At 42.9% G+C, this 12226-nt stretch overlaps 1 protein-coding gene across 2 annotated transcripts in view; it reads left to right on the top strand.

The window, feature by feature from the left end:
- Positions 1 to 2761: 2761 nt before the first annotated feature.
- Positions 2762 to 12226, top strand: part of LOC122558854 (caM kinase-like vesicle-associated protein) — a 155839-nt gene continuing 146374 nt past the window's right edge. Inside the window, exon 1 of one of the 2 annotated variants that reach the window (XM_043707701.2) lies at positions 2762 to 3076. The gene's annotated coding sequence lies outside the window, so the exon portion shown is untranslated. The remainder of the gene's footprint in view (positions 3077 to 12226) is intronic. The other variant, XM_043707702.2, reaches the window with a different exon arrangement.

Here is a 12226-nt window from a genome sequence, read left to right as displayed (position 1 = left end):
GTGTGTAGTGTACCCTCTCCCAGTGTTGGATGTGTAATGTAGCCTCCCCAGTTTTGGGTGTGGAATGTACTTTCCCCCAGTCTTGGGTATGTAATGTAGCCTCCCCCAGTGTTGCATGTGTAATGTAGCCTCCCCAGTGTTGGGTGTGTAATGTACCCTCCCCCAGTGTTCGGTGTGTAAAGTAGCGTCCCCAGTTTTGGGTGTTTAATTTACCCTCCCACAGTGTTGGGTGTGTAATGTACCCTCCCATGTGTTGGGTGTGTAATGTATTCTCCCCAGTATTGGGTGTGTAATGTATCCTCCCCAGTGTTGGGTGTGTAATGTACCGTCCCCCTGTGTTGGGTGTGTAATGTTACCACCCCCAGTGTTGGGTATATAATGTAGCCTCCGCCAGTGTTGGGTGCGTAATGTATCCTCCCCAGTGTTGGGTGTGTAATGTACCGTCCCCCTGTGTTGGGTGTGTAATGTTACCACCCCCAGTGTTGGGTATATAATGTAGCCTCCGCCAGTGTTGGGTGCGCAATGTAGCCTCCCCAGTATTGGGTGTGTAATGTACCCTCCCCCAGTGTTCGGTGTGTAAAGTACCATCCCCAGTTTTGCGTATTTAATGTACCCTCCCATGTGTTGGGTGTGTAATGTATTCTCCCCAGTATTGGGTGTGTAATGTATCCTACCCAGTGTTGGGTGTGTAATGTACCCTCCCCCTGTGTTGGGTGTGTAATGTTACCACCCCCAGTGTTGGGTATATAATATAGCCTCCACCAGTGTTGGGTGTGTAATGTAGCCTCCCCAGTTTTGGGTGCGTAATGTAGCCTCTCCAGTTTTGGCTGTGTAATGTACCCACCCCCAGTGTTGGGTATGTAATGTAGCCTCCCCCACAGTGTTGGGTGTGTAGTGTACCCTCTCCCAGTGTTGGATGTGTAATGTAGCCTCCCCAGTTTTGGGTGTGGAATGTACTTTCCCCCAGTCTTGGGTATGTAATGTAGCCTCCCCCAGTGTTGCATGTGTAATGTAGCCTCCCCAGTGTTGGGTGTGTAATGTACCCTCCCCCAGTGTTCGGTGTGTAAAGTAGCGTCCCCAGTTTTGGGTGTTTAATTTACCCTCCCACAGTGTTGGGTGTGTAATGTACCCTCCCATGTGTTGGGTGTGTAATGTATTCTCCCCAGTATTGGGTGTGTAATGTATCCTCCCCAGTGTTGGGTGTGTAATGTACCGTCCCCCTGTGTTGGGTGTGTAATGTTACCACCCCCAGTGTTGGGTATATAATGTAGCCTCCGCCAGTGTTGGGTGCGTAATGTATCCTCCCCAGTGTTGGGTGTGTAATGTACCGTCCCCCTGTGTTGGGTGTGTAATGTTACCACCCCCAGTGTTGGGTATATAATGTAGCCTCCGCCAGTGTTGGGTGCGCAATGTAGCCTCCCCAGTATTGGGTGTGTAATGTACCCTCCCCCAGTGTTCGGTGTGTAAAGTACCATCCCCAGTTTTGCGTATTTAATGTACCCTCCCATGTGTTGGGTGTGTAATGTATTCTCCCCAGTATTGGGTGTGTAATGTATCCTACCCAGTGTTGGGTGTGTAATGTACCCTCCCCCTGTGTTGGGTGTGTAATGTTACCACCCCCAGTGTTGGGTATATAATATAGCCTCCGCCAGTGTTGGGTGTGTAATGTAGCCTCCCCAGTTTTGGGTGCGTAATGTAGCCTCTCCAGTTTTGGCTGTGTAATGTACCCTCCCCGAGTGTTGAGTGTGTACTGTACCCTCCCACAGTGTTGGGTGTGTAATGTACCCTCCCACAGTGTTGGGTGTGTAATGTACGCTCCTCCAGTGTTGGGTGTGTAATGTAGCCTCCCCTATTGTTGGGCGTGTAATGTACACTCCCCCAGTGTTTGGTGTGTAATGTACCTTCCCACAGTGTTGAGTGTGTAATGTACCCTCCTCGCGTGTTGGGTGTGTAATATACTCAACCCCAGCTGGGTGTGTACTGTACCGTCCTTAGTGTTGGGTGTGTAGTGTACCCTCCCCCTATGGTGAGTGCATAATGTACCCTCCTCAGTATTGGGCTTGTAATGTACACTCCCCTGTGTTGGGTGTGTAATGTACCCTCCACCAAATGTTGGGTGTGTAATGTAGCCTCCCCAGTGTTGGAGTATGTAATGTACCCTATTCCAGTGTTGGGTGTGTTATGTGCCCTGCCCAAAGTTGGGTGTGTAATGTACTGACCCACAGTGTTGGATGTGTAATGTACCCTCCCACAGTGTTGGGTCTATAACGAACCCTCCCACAGCGTTGGCTGTGTAATGTAGCCTCCCCGGTGTTGGGTATGTAATGTACCCTCCCCCAGTGTTGAGTGTGTAATGTACTCTTCCCCAGTGTTGGGCATGTAATGTACCCTCCCCCAGTGTTTGGTGTGTAATGTACCTTTCCCCGAGTGTTGGGTGTGTAATGTACCCATTCCCCAGTGTTTGGTGTGTAATGTACTTTCCCCCAGTGTTGTGTGTATAATGTACCTTTCCCCGAGTGTTGGGTGTGAAATGTACCCTCCCCAGTGATGGGTGTGTAATGTACTTTCCCCCATGTACCTTTCCCCGAGTGTTGGGTGTGTAATGTACCCTCCCCAGTGTTGGGTGTGTGATGTACCTTCCCCCATGTACCTTTCCCCGAGTGTTGGGTGTGTAATGTACCGTCCCCTAGTGTTGGGTGTCGAATGAACCATCCCCCTCCTCCGTTTCTGCCTAATCGCTTGCAGTCAGTGTACACCCAGCCTGCGCTGCACCGCTCTGCCTCTCGCTGGTCTCTCTCTGAGTAACAGTGTTCGCCTGACTCAGTCTCGTACCGACTCAAACACCATCCAGCAACTGATCGGAGAGCAGCACATGTGGCTCGCTGAAGAGACTGATGCCCATGGTTCGCAGGATAGTGGTCCATTTGGAGCAACTTATTTCTCATCCAAACAGAGCAGAGAACTCGCTAACGGGGTCTCCAATCACTTTGATCTCCTCTTATAAATAAACACAATCTTGGGACACGTTTAACCGGACAGGTGCCGCAGGAATTAGACCACACATCCACCACACAAAGTAAGTATTATATCTCGGTGTGCTGTCAGGTTTGCAATGTGCTGGCTGCAAACGTTGTCTGTAGGCTCACAGGTTAAAAGCGGCAATCTAAAATACCATTTAACGTTGACTCATTTTGAGTTAGGTTTTGGCTAAAAATTTTCTAAACGTGTCTGGTGACCAATGCTGGGGCTGTTGCCGACATGCTCCCAGTTTGGGGGCTGTATTCAGTTTGTGTGTGTGTTGTCTCTTGTACATTGAAACAAAGTTGGAACGTACAAAGCCGAGGACCTGTCATTCTGTTTGGAAACGGGTTTAAATGGAAAGAAAATTCCGCTGAAAGAAAATTGCGACTGAGTCAAAAAATCGAATTGTTGTTGCAGTGTGATTGTGGACTGGTCCAGACGACACAGCGGATTGTTTTTTTTAAATCCTCTTATTTTCAAAATATTCTAACAGATGGACCTTTTTTTAAACAAAAATGAACTTCCACTGATAGCAATCCAGATTTTGTTTTTTTTTCCGTCAGAACTGTGTTGGGGTTTAAATGTGTTACATGGATGAAGAGGACTCGACTGTGCAACAGCACCCTCGTCTGCATAAAGTAGTTACTGACAGAGTTACAGTGGACAACACTTTGTTCTGGGGGTGCCAGTGAAAAATGCACCTACTTAGTCAGTTTTGGTGTGTTTGCACGTGTGTGTGTGTTTGTGTGAGGGGCTGGATTTTGGGACATGTATTCCTTGTAAGATTTTCCACAGCAAAAGTCAAGTTCCTGCTTAACGGTTATTTAGCTTTGATTGTCGCCCCTATTTAATTTGGAGAGGTAGTGTGCGTAAAGAACAGAGCTTTATTCCTCACTATTACATAATACTGCGGAGATCTGGAATGTGCCGGCGCCAGATTTCCCATCATCGCCCCCACTCCCCTCCCAAAATCTGGACACACTTCTGAGGTTACCTTTATTTGTTACTTTTCCAAGATCAGGGAGAGGCGAGCTGATCTTTATTTTTCGTATTTTGTCAGTGTCCTGACGAGTTGAACGCTTGCTGCTTTTGGAGCTACACTTTATAATGTACTCTTGAGTTCACAAATGCTCCATTCTGGACACAATTGTCCAGCTACATGGCCGACAGATAGCCTTTCCTCGCAGCTTGTCATTAGCAAGAACGTACCAGTGTGTTCCCAGGTCCAAAGATACTTCATTCTTCTGGGTTGATCCATTCCAGTCTGTGTTAGCCTTCACATTTAGTTTCATTTCCTCAAACGAAACACCAAACTGTTACCAAAGATTCCTTCCTCCCTCACTTGTGTCACATTTTGTGTCTTCCAATGTTTCCCATTCCATTTCAATAATGCGCTGACTGAGGATATAACTGTGATTTAACTGACCTGTTTATTTTTCCCTATTCTAACACTCCCAGCACTAACTAAAATAATAGTGTTTCATTATATTCAGCTTTAAACACAGAGGGACTGTTTTGTTTTGGAGAATATTTGTAACTTGTGTATTTGCATAAGAAAGGCTAAATATTTTCACATCTGATATCATCTATTGCAGTGGCAAAGATCCTGATCATTAAATGTATTTTAGTTTGGGGGTTTACCAATAAATAAAGGATTTATCAATGTAACTGGGAGAAGATAAACTGAAGGCGAGTTTACATAGCTGCTGTCGTTCTGGTTTGGAAGCTGACCTGAAAAATAAAGTGGAGGAAATATGTTATGAAGTGGGCAGGTTTGGTCTCAAATCCCCTTTATTGATCCTTTAGAATCTGTGCCTGTTTGCGGATGCGTTTATGGGGGGGATGAGTTAAATATTTCCCTGGGCATCATGTGCCACCTCCACCAGCCCCTGACTCAAATTAATGACCAGCTACAGAATAAATCTTCTTTTGGGTGCAGTGACAATTTGCTGGAAGTCGTAAATATTTTAATCCCTGTGGTTGGAATTACTTCATAAAAGCTACACAGTAAATCCGATGGTTGAAATGTTATAATCAGATTGCCTTTGAACATCCCTTCCACCTTTATTTTGTTTTCAACCAGTGCAGAGAGTCACTTCTGAAAGATAATTCGGTTTTTCTCAAGTTGAGTTGTATAAATGCCTTGTTTTATGCTCCAGAGAAGCTTGCAAATGACGGTGATATGACCAATAAAATTCCTGTTTTAAACTGGGAAATCTAGCTGTTTCTGATGATTTTAAATATTTTTTAAAAGTCCTGTATGTGACCTTTATTCTCCATTATGCTTGTCAATTGTAGTCAGGTGCAATGACCCAGATTAGTCATTGTCACTTATCACAGAAACCTTAGGTCAACTTTTAAGTACACTGCACTGCATACGTTCAGATAAGAAAGAGATGCTGAAATGTGGCATTTTTATCAGTGGAAAGGTGAGTTGCAAATTCTTTTTTATCTTTCTTTTGGTGATGTCTTTCTGGACTGTGCACTTTCCCTGAGTTTTCCCAATACTAATTTGAAAGAGAACACTAGCACTGTCAATTTTGCAATCTAACAGAATCTCAGTCTGAGCCTCCACACTCTTATTATAGGCATCGAATGTTCTCTTCAATGCTGCCCTGCTCCACTACACTTTACAAACAGCTGTAGAATAAGAACAAAGTTGTATTTAGTTGGCTTCTTTTGGCAATAATAGGTCAGGAGATCATGATTTCACATGGCCTACATTACAATAGGACTTATGAGACAGGGTGGCCCATTTAAGTGAACAATTAACAAATGAGCAATTGCTGAAATAAAGTAAAAAAGATATTAATTTGCTCCTTAGGTAAATGTTGCGGCATGGAAAGTCACTTGACAGATTTCTCAAAATTAACTTTCAAATGTGTGACAGCAAACCCTTCAGTGGAAGCAATGTCTCAGTGCCGAAACAGTTTTTTTAATGGAATAACTCATTTAAAGGCCGTCACTGATTTTATTGCATATTAATGATTTGTTACACTGTTCGAGACATGCAGGATAATAACAGACCAATTCTTGATTGAGCATAGATCTCAATAGGAAGAACACAACAATGGGCACAGAAATAAGCTGATCATATGTCAAAGGATATCTTGTCCATGGATAAGTTTTAAGCCTGATGTAATTGGGGTGATCTGAATGTGAGTATGTAGCCTTTCCTAGTTTTCTGTATCTCTAAACAAGCAATTATTTCAAAATACTTAAAGTCTTAACTAACCTAACTTCCTGACTTGTAAATAGTGAACATTTTGTCTCTTGAGTGAATTGATTTTGTAAGGGATGGGGAAATGTATTTTGAATAATATTGGGCCAAATTATATTTAACATCACTTTCTACGCATTCAGCCGAAACTGTCAATTTGTCAGCTCTAGAGGTGAGGAAAGACTAAAAAAAAGCAGGGAATAGCAGGAAGAAAATTTCCCTCCAGTATAATGATTTTTTTGCTTGCTTGGAGGACAGATGCAAATGTTTTAAGATGAGTAATCTATATAATAAAAATACTAGCTTCGGTTTTTGCGCATAGACATTTTCAAAGATATGATGTTTGCAAGAGAATCAGTCACATCTGAATGGTAACTTGTGTTTATATGACATCTTCTAATATAATAAAACACAGTGGGTCACTTCACAGTGACATTATGGAACAAAATATGACAACAAGCCATGTCAGGAGACATTAGGATTGATGACCAAAAGCTCAGTTAACAAGTAAAGCTACATCCGCTTATTATAGAAAGACAAATTCAATAGGTTGCTTGTGAATGAATTTGGAAAGTGAAAAGGTGTTGACAGTTCCTTAAGTGGAAGCTGATGTAATATTTCATACTTCTTGTGGGACACCTTTTTATAAGATGCTTCTAATCCATGTGACAGAATGAATTGTATAAAAACTGATGGCATTGCGAGAGGTCTAAGAGGTCTGTCGTATCTTTTTCACTTCTGACCGAACAACATTGCTGATGCCTTCTTGAAGTCTAGCAAACGGTTGTGTGAGTGACCAAAAACAGAGACTTCCACCTAAGAAATAGTTGCTGATATAATAGGTTTTAATAACAAATTAGTGTTATTTTTTTTTAAAAAAAGTATTGGACAAATTTTATGAAACCCACTTAGCCATCAAATGTGCAAGAGGGGCGATATGACCTTGTTTCCGATCTGTCTTGCCACTTGTTGGGAAAAGCTGGTCAAAGGATAGACACTTCTGCCGCAGTAGGTCAGCAATATCAGAGACGGGAGAAGCAATGACAGAGAAACAGCATCTTTGCGAAGAGTAGTGAGGGTGTTAACTCACCGAGGCTGAGATAGATTGATGGGGACGGAGATGCAAAAATATCAAAGAAAATATGGAATGCAATGGAGCAGGATTGTAAATTCCTTCCTTGTGTTTGACAGATAACTAACAACTGGTGCATGAGTCCATGCACTTGTACGCATTTTATAGGGCCATTTGGAAATTGTAGTCTTGTTTTTCCCAATGCTGAAAAGCTATAACCTCATTTCTAGGTCATTATTCTATTTGAGGGTATCATTGTCAGCGCATCACGAATCAAAATTGAAGTGGTGCAGTTTTTATTGTACTAGAACAGTAATAAAAAGGAAGGTGTGCATTTACAGAGCATATTGTCAAGTCACTCAGTGAAGTTTAAGGATGCTTCATGAGGAATGAATTGATTTTGACGTGTAGTGACTTCTCACTTGTAAGCAAAGACAGCAACTATCCCACAAATCGTAATGAGCTGACTGGTGGGTGAATCTGTTTCCAGTATGTCGGCTTAACGGTCAGGCGGCAGTTGGGGATTGTCAAAGCCAGGCACTTGTCTGGCATGACTATTATCTACTAGTTATCATTTCGAAACTCGAAATGTGTCCAGGTCTTTCTGCATGGAGGTACAGACTGCTTTGTTATCCTAGGAATTGCAAATGGTACTAATTATGGCACAGTCATCAGCACACATCCCCATTCTGACGATGTGATGGAAGGAAGATCATAGAGGAAGCACCTGAAGATGGTTGGGCTGAAGACACTGATACAAATCCCTCACAATCTCCTGGGACTGAGGTGGTTGCCCTCCAATAGCCATATTTTTGTTCTCTTGTGCTGATGTCTCCAGCCAGCTTTGCACTGCCCTGCCTTGATTCCCATTGACTTCAATTTTGCCAGGGTCTCTTGATGCCACATTGTCAGGAGATGCCAATCCTGTTCTGATGGAATGAGCTTGGATTGAGGTAAAGCCAAGCTCTGGAGCAAATTCTTCAATACTACAGCCGGGATGTTGTTTAAGGCCCGTAGCCTTTGCTGTCTACAGTGCCTTCAGCCATTTCTTTATCGCTTGGAAGTAATCAAGTTGCGTGAAGACCGGTGTCACTGTTTCTGACAACCTCAGGAGGAGACTGATAGAGATTATCTACCTGGCACTTCTGGTGGAAGGTTACTGCAAATTCCTCAGCCTTGTTTTTGTACTTGTGCAGTGGGCTCTGCTATCATGAGATATTATGCAGTCTTCTCCTTCAGTTATTTATTTAGGATGCCCACTATCATTCACCACTGGATGTGGAAGGATTCACATTGATTTTTGGATCACCTAACTTTGTCAACAACAAATTTAATTCCACTGTTTAGCCTTGACTCTTAGGTTACCGGGTTGGTGCTCTGTTTTATTTGGGAATACCACACAATGCTCCAGACCTCTTGTCTTACATTTCTCATTGAATCAAGATCTGGTCCTCTGGCTCGATAGTGATGGTAAAGTGAGCAATTTGTCAGTCCTTGAGCTTACAGATTGTGGTGAAATATGATTCTGCGGCGGCACTTTATGGATGCTCAGTTTTGAGCTGCTAAATCCAGACTGAATCCATCCCATTTAGCGCATAGTGCCATACCACATTGCTTTCAATAAGGAGGGCTATAGGAATCACTATCTAGGGCTACAGGAATCAAAGGGTATGGGGAGAAAGTGGGAAAGGATACCGAGTTGGATGATCAGCCATGATCATATTGAATAGTCTTGAAACACTGAATGACCTACTCTTGTCCCTACATTCTATATTTCTAACACGATAGAATGTCTTCAGTGTGAAGATGCAGATTTGTCTTCACAAGGACCACGTGTTGGTTACTCCTGTCAGTACAGTCATGGAATCCTCTACAGTGTGGAAGCAGGCCGTTTGGCCCGTCAAGTTCACACCGACCCTCCAAAGAGCATCCCACCCAGTCATGAACAGTTTATCTGTGACAGGCAGATTGGGGAGGATGAAACCAATTCGGTTTTGTATTGATGTTTGTTTTCACATCACCTGCTATGAGCTTAATTCAGCAGATAGGTCCATAAAGATTTAGCCAGGACAGGTCACATTGGTGGTACTGGGTCACCCTTAGGGGTAGGCACTAGGGGAGACAATTAGTGATAGTCTACAGGAGGTTTCCTTGCCCATGTTGACCAAATGCCAGGATAGTCCAGAGTCAATATTGAGTACTTCGAGAGCCACTGATCCCTGACTGCAAACCACTGTGCTGCCACCTCTGGTGTCCTGCCAGTAAGACAGACGTACCCAAAAGTGGTGGACGAGGAATCTAGGATTTTGCTTGATGGGTATAATCATGTGAGCTTGACCATGTGAAGCTGTCCATGGGGCCAGTCTCCCAACACTGGCACATCTCCAATGTTGGTGAGACAGGTTTGCAGGGCCGGATAGGCTGAGAGGGCCTTTGGTTGCGTCAGGTGCCTGCAACTTGGTGGTCTGTTCTGATTTATTTTTAGAAGAGGTTTTTAAAGCAGTCTGATGCAAATGCATACAAAAGTTGAGAGTCAAACACATTGCTCTGGGCATGGAGTCTCAAATAGCCCAGACCAGCTCAGGACAGCAGATTTACAGCTGTAAAGCCCATTGATGAACAAGATGGGTTTTAGATGTCATTATGATAATCATCTTCTGACATTACCATCTTCTAACCATCTTCTTACCGTGTGTTGACACTGTTAGAGCTAGCTTTTGTCTGACATCTGACTTTTGGGATAATGCATTAAGTCTTGAGCTCAGTGCAGAAGTATTCCATTCACTAGCACTGGGAGCCTTTATTTGACACTGCATTCACAGGCGTTAACAATCTTTACATGACAACAGCAAAATTAATACTCCTTTTAAACAAAATATAATTGAATTGGCATGTCAGAGTCTGGTACTTGAGAATTCTTCTTTGAAGTAGAACTGCAGGAGGTCCTAATCAAATAAAATTTACTGTGTGATTCAGATTAAAGAAAGTGATACAATGAAGCGGGTGATGTTTAAACCATGCTCAAAATGGCTACCAGCCCTTACTTACATAACTACTGTCACTAATTCACTGTATGTGGAAATTGAAATATTGTGCTTTTTTTCTACAGAAATGAAATCCTTTTTCTAATCTTTACACAAGGATTGGAGAGCTGCACTCCCAGCCCCTCACTGCACTCCAGGGTATAACTATTCAGATCAACCCCTTATGGAGTCATGATATCACCATGGCAACATTCAGTGGGGGGGGGGGGGGGGGGGTTTCTAGTTAGAGAGAGGAGACTGAAAGTTGGAAATGAGTCGAACCCCTTCCACACCAGGAAGGTCTGAGGTTCAGTCAGGAGCTGTTTTCAGTCAAGCCAATTACATTGGGTGTCAACATTGACTTCAATGCCTTCACTCTAAGGGAAGGGTATCAGGAAGAGCTCCTGTTCTTGATTCTGTCCAGCTGAAAGATATGTTTCTCAGAGGATAACATTAGAGGACACGATTATGCTAAGCGCTGATGCCTTCTTTAGCAGAATAGCTTCCCAGTATTGTTGGGATTCACACTTGAGGAATAGCCACTTTTATGGAACTATGTCCAATGGGGGCCAGCACCTCCTGAGGAAAAAGGAGATAAAAATTTAATTTCTACTTGAAAATCCAGTACTGTTTTCTCAAAAATCTCTCAAGAATTACTTGTCTTTACATAGCGTCAAACCATATTTCATAATTATCGCGGAGTATTTTTGCATACAAAGAGCTGTGCACAACGAATGTTGTTACTAAGGTTCTGTACTGGCAAATTTTAAGGCAGCATGATTTCTGAAACAGCACTGAGATGTGTGAGTGAGATCTAATGATGGCACTGATGGTTGAGGAGACAGTAAAGGGCAGAATATGCAAGAATAATGGTTTTGCAGAATGATTTGTTAGGTGTAATAATATGAGGTGGAATCAGAGATCTTTGTCAGAAATATTATTTGAAAATTGTAATCTTGCTGTTATAATTATCCCAGGACACCTGTTGAAATTGTAAAGTGTGACAGGCTGGTAAATTAACTTTAGTAAATGCACAGCTGAGCAGGTGCTGTGTATATTGCTACATGTATTCTTCCATTCACTAATGTGAAAATCTGTCATTGTCTGATATTTCATGCTTTATGCATAATGTAGGAGGAAATTGTACGCCAAAGATGATGTCTTGTTTCTCCATCTTTTTTGTTAAATTCAGCAAAATTTCAGTGAGATATTTCAATATTCAAGCCTGTGAATCTGCAATTGTCAAGTGTGTGGCTCTGAAACAGAGCTTCAAACGTATAATTTGTTTTAATAGAGACAGAAAATTCTTCCTTATGTTCTGCAGCTCCAGTTTCTAATTCTTTGGTTTAAAACGCAAAGGCACCAATACACAGGGTACCATATCAAACCTACTGCCTGATTCTAGATCACTAGGAGAAAGTGAGGACTGCAGGTGCTGGAGGTCAGACTCGAGAGTGTGGTGCTGCAAAAGCACAGCAAGTCAGGCAGCATCCAAGGAGCAGGAGAATCGATGTTTCAGACATAAGCCCTTCATTAGGAATGAGTTAATTCCTGATGAAGGGCTTATGCCCAAAATGTCGATTCTCTTGCTCCTCGGATGCTGCCTGATCTATTGTGCTCTTCCAGCACCACAGTCTCGACCCAGATTCTAGATCACATAGAGTCATAAAAATGTACAGCATGGAAACAACTCAACCATGCTGACCAGATATCCTAAATTAATCTCATCCCATTTGCCAGCATTTGGTCCATATCCCTCTATAACGTTATTATTCGTGTACCCATCCAGATGTGTTTTAGATGTTGTAATTGTACCAACCTCCACGGCTTCTGCTGGTAGCTCATTACATACACAGGGAGAAGATAGTGAGGACTGCAGATAACGAGAGT

This window comes from Chiloscyllium plagiosum, unplaced genomic scaffold, assembly GCF_037043375.1.
Source record: "Chiloscyllium plagiosum isolate Xiang-an unplaced genomic scaffold, Cpla_swu_hap1 HiC_scaffold_14, whole genome shotgun sequence".
NCBI classification, from domain to species: Eukaryota; Metazoa; Chordata; class Chondrichthyes; order Orectolobiformes; family Hemiscylliidae; genus Chiloscyllium; species Chiloscyllium plagiosum.
Note: the sequence above shows the minus strand (reverse complement) of the source record. Positions and strands in the feature narration are given on the sequence as shown.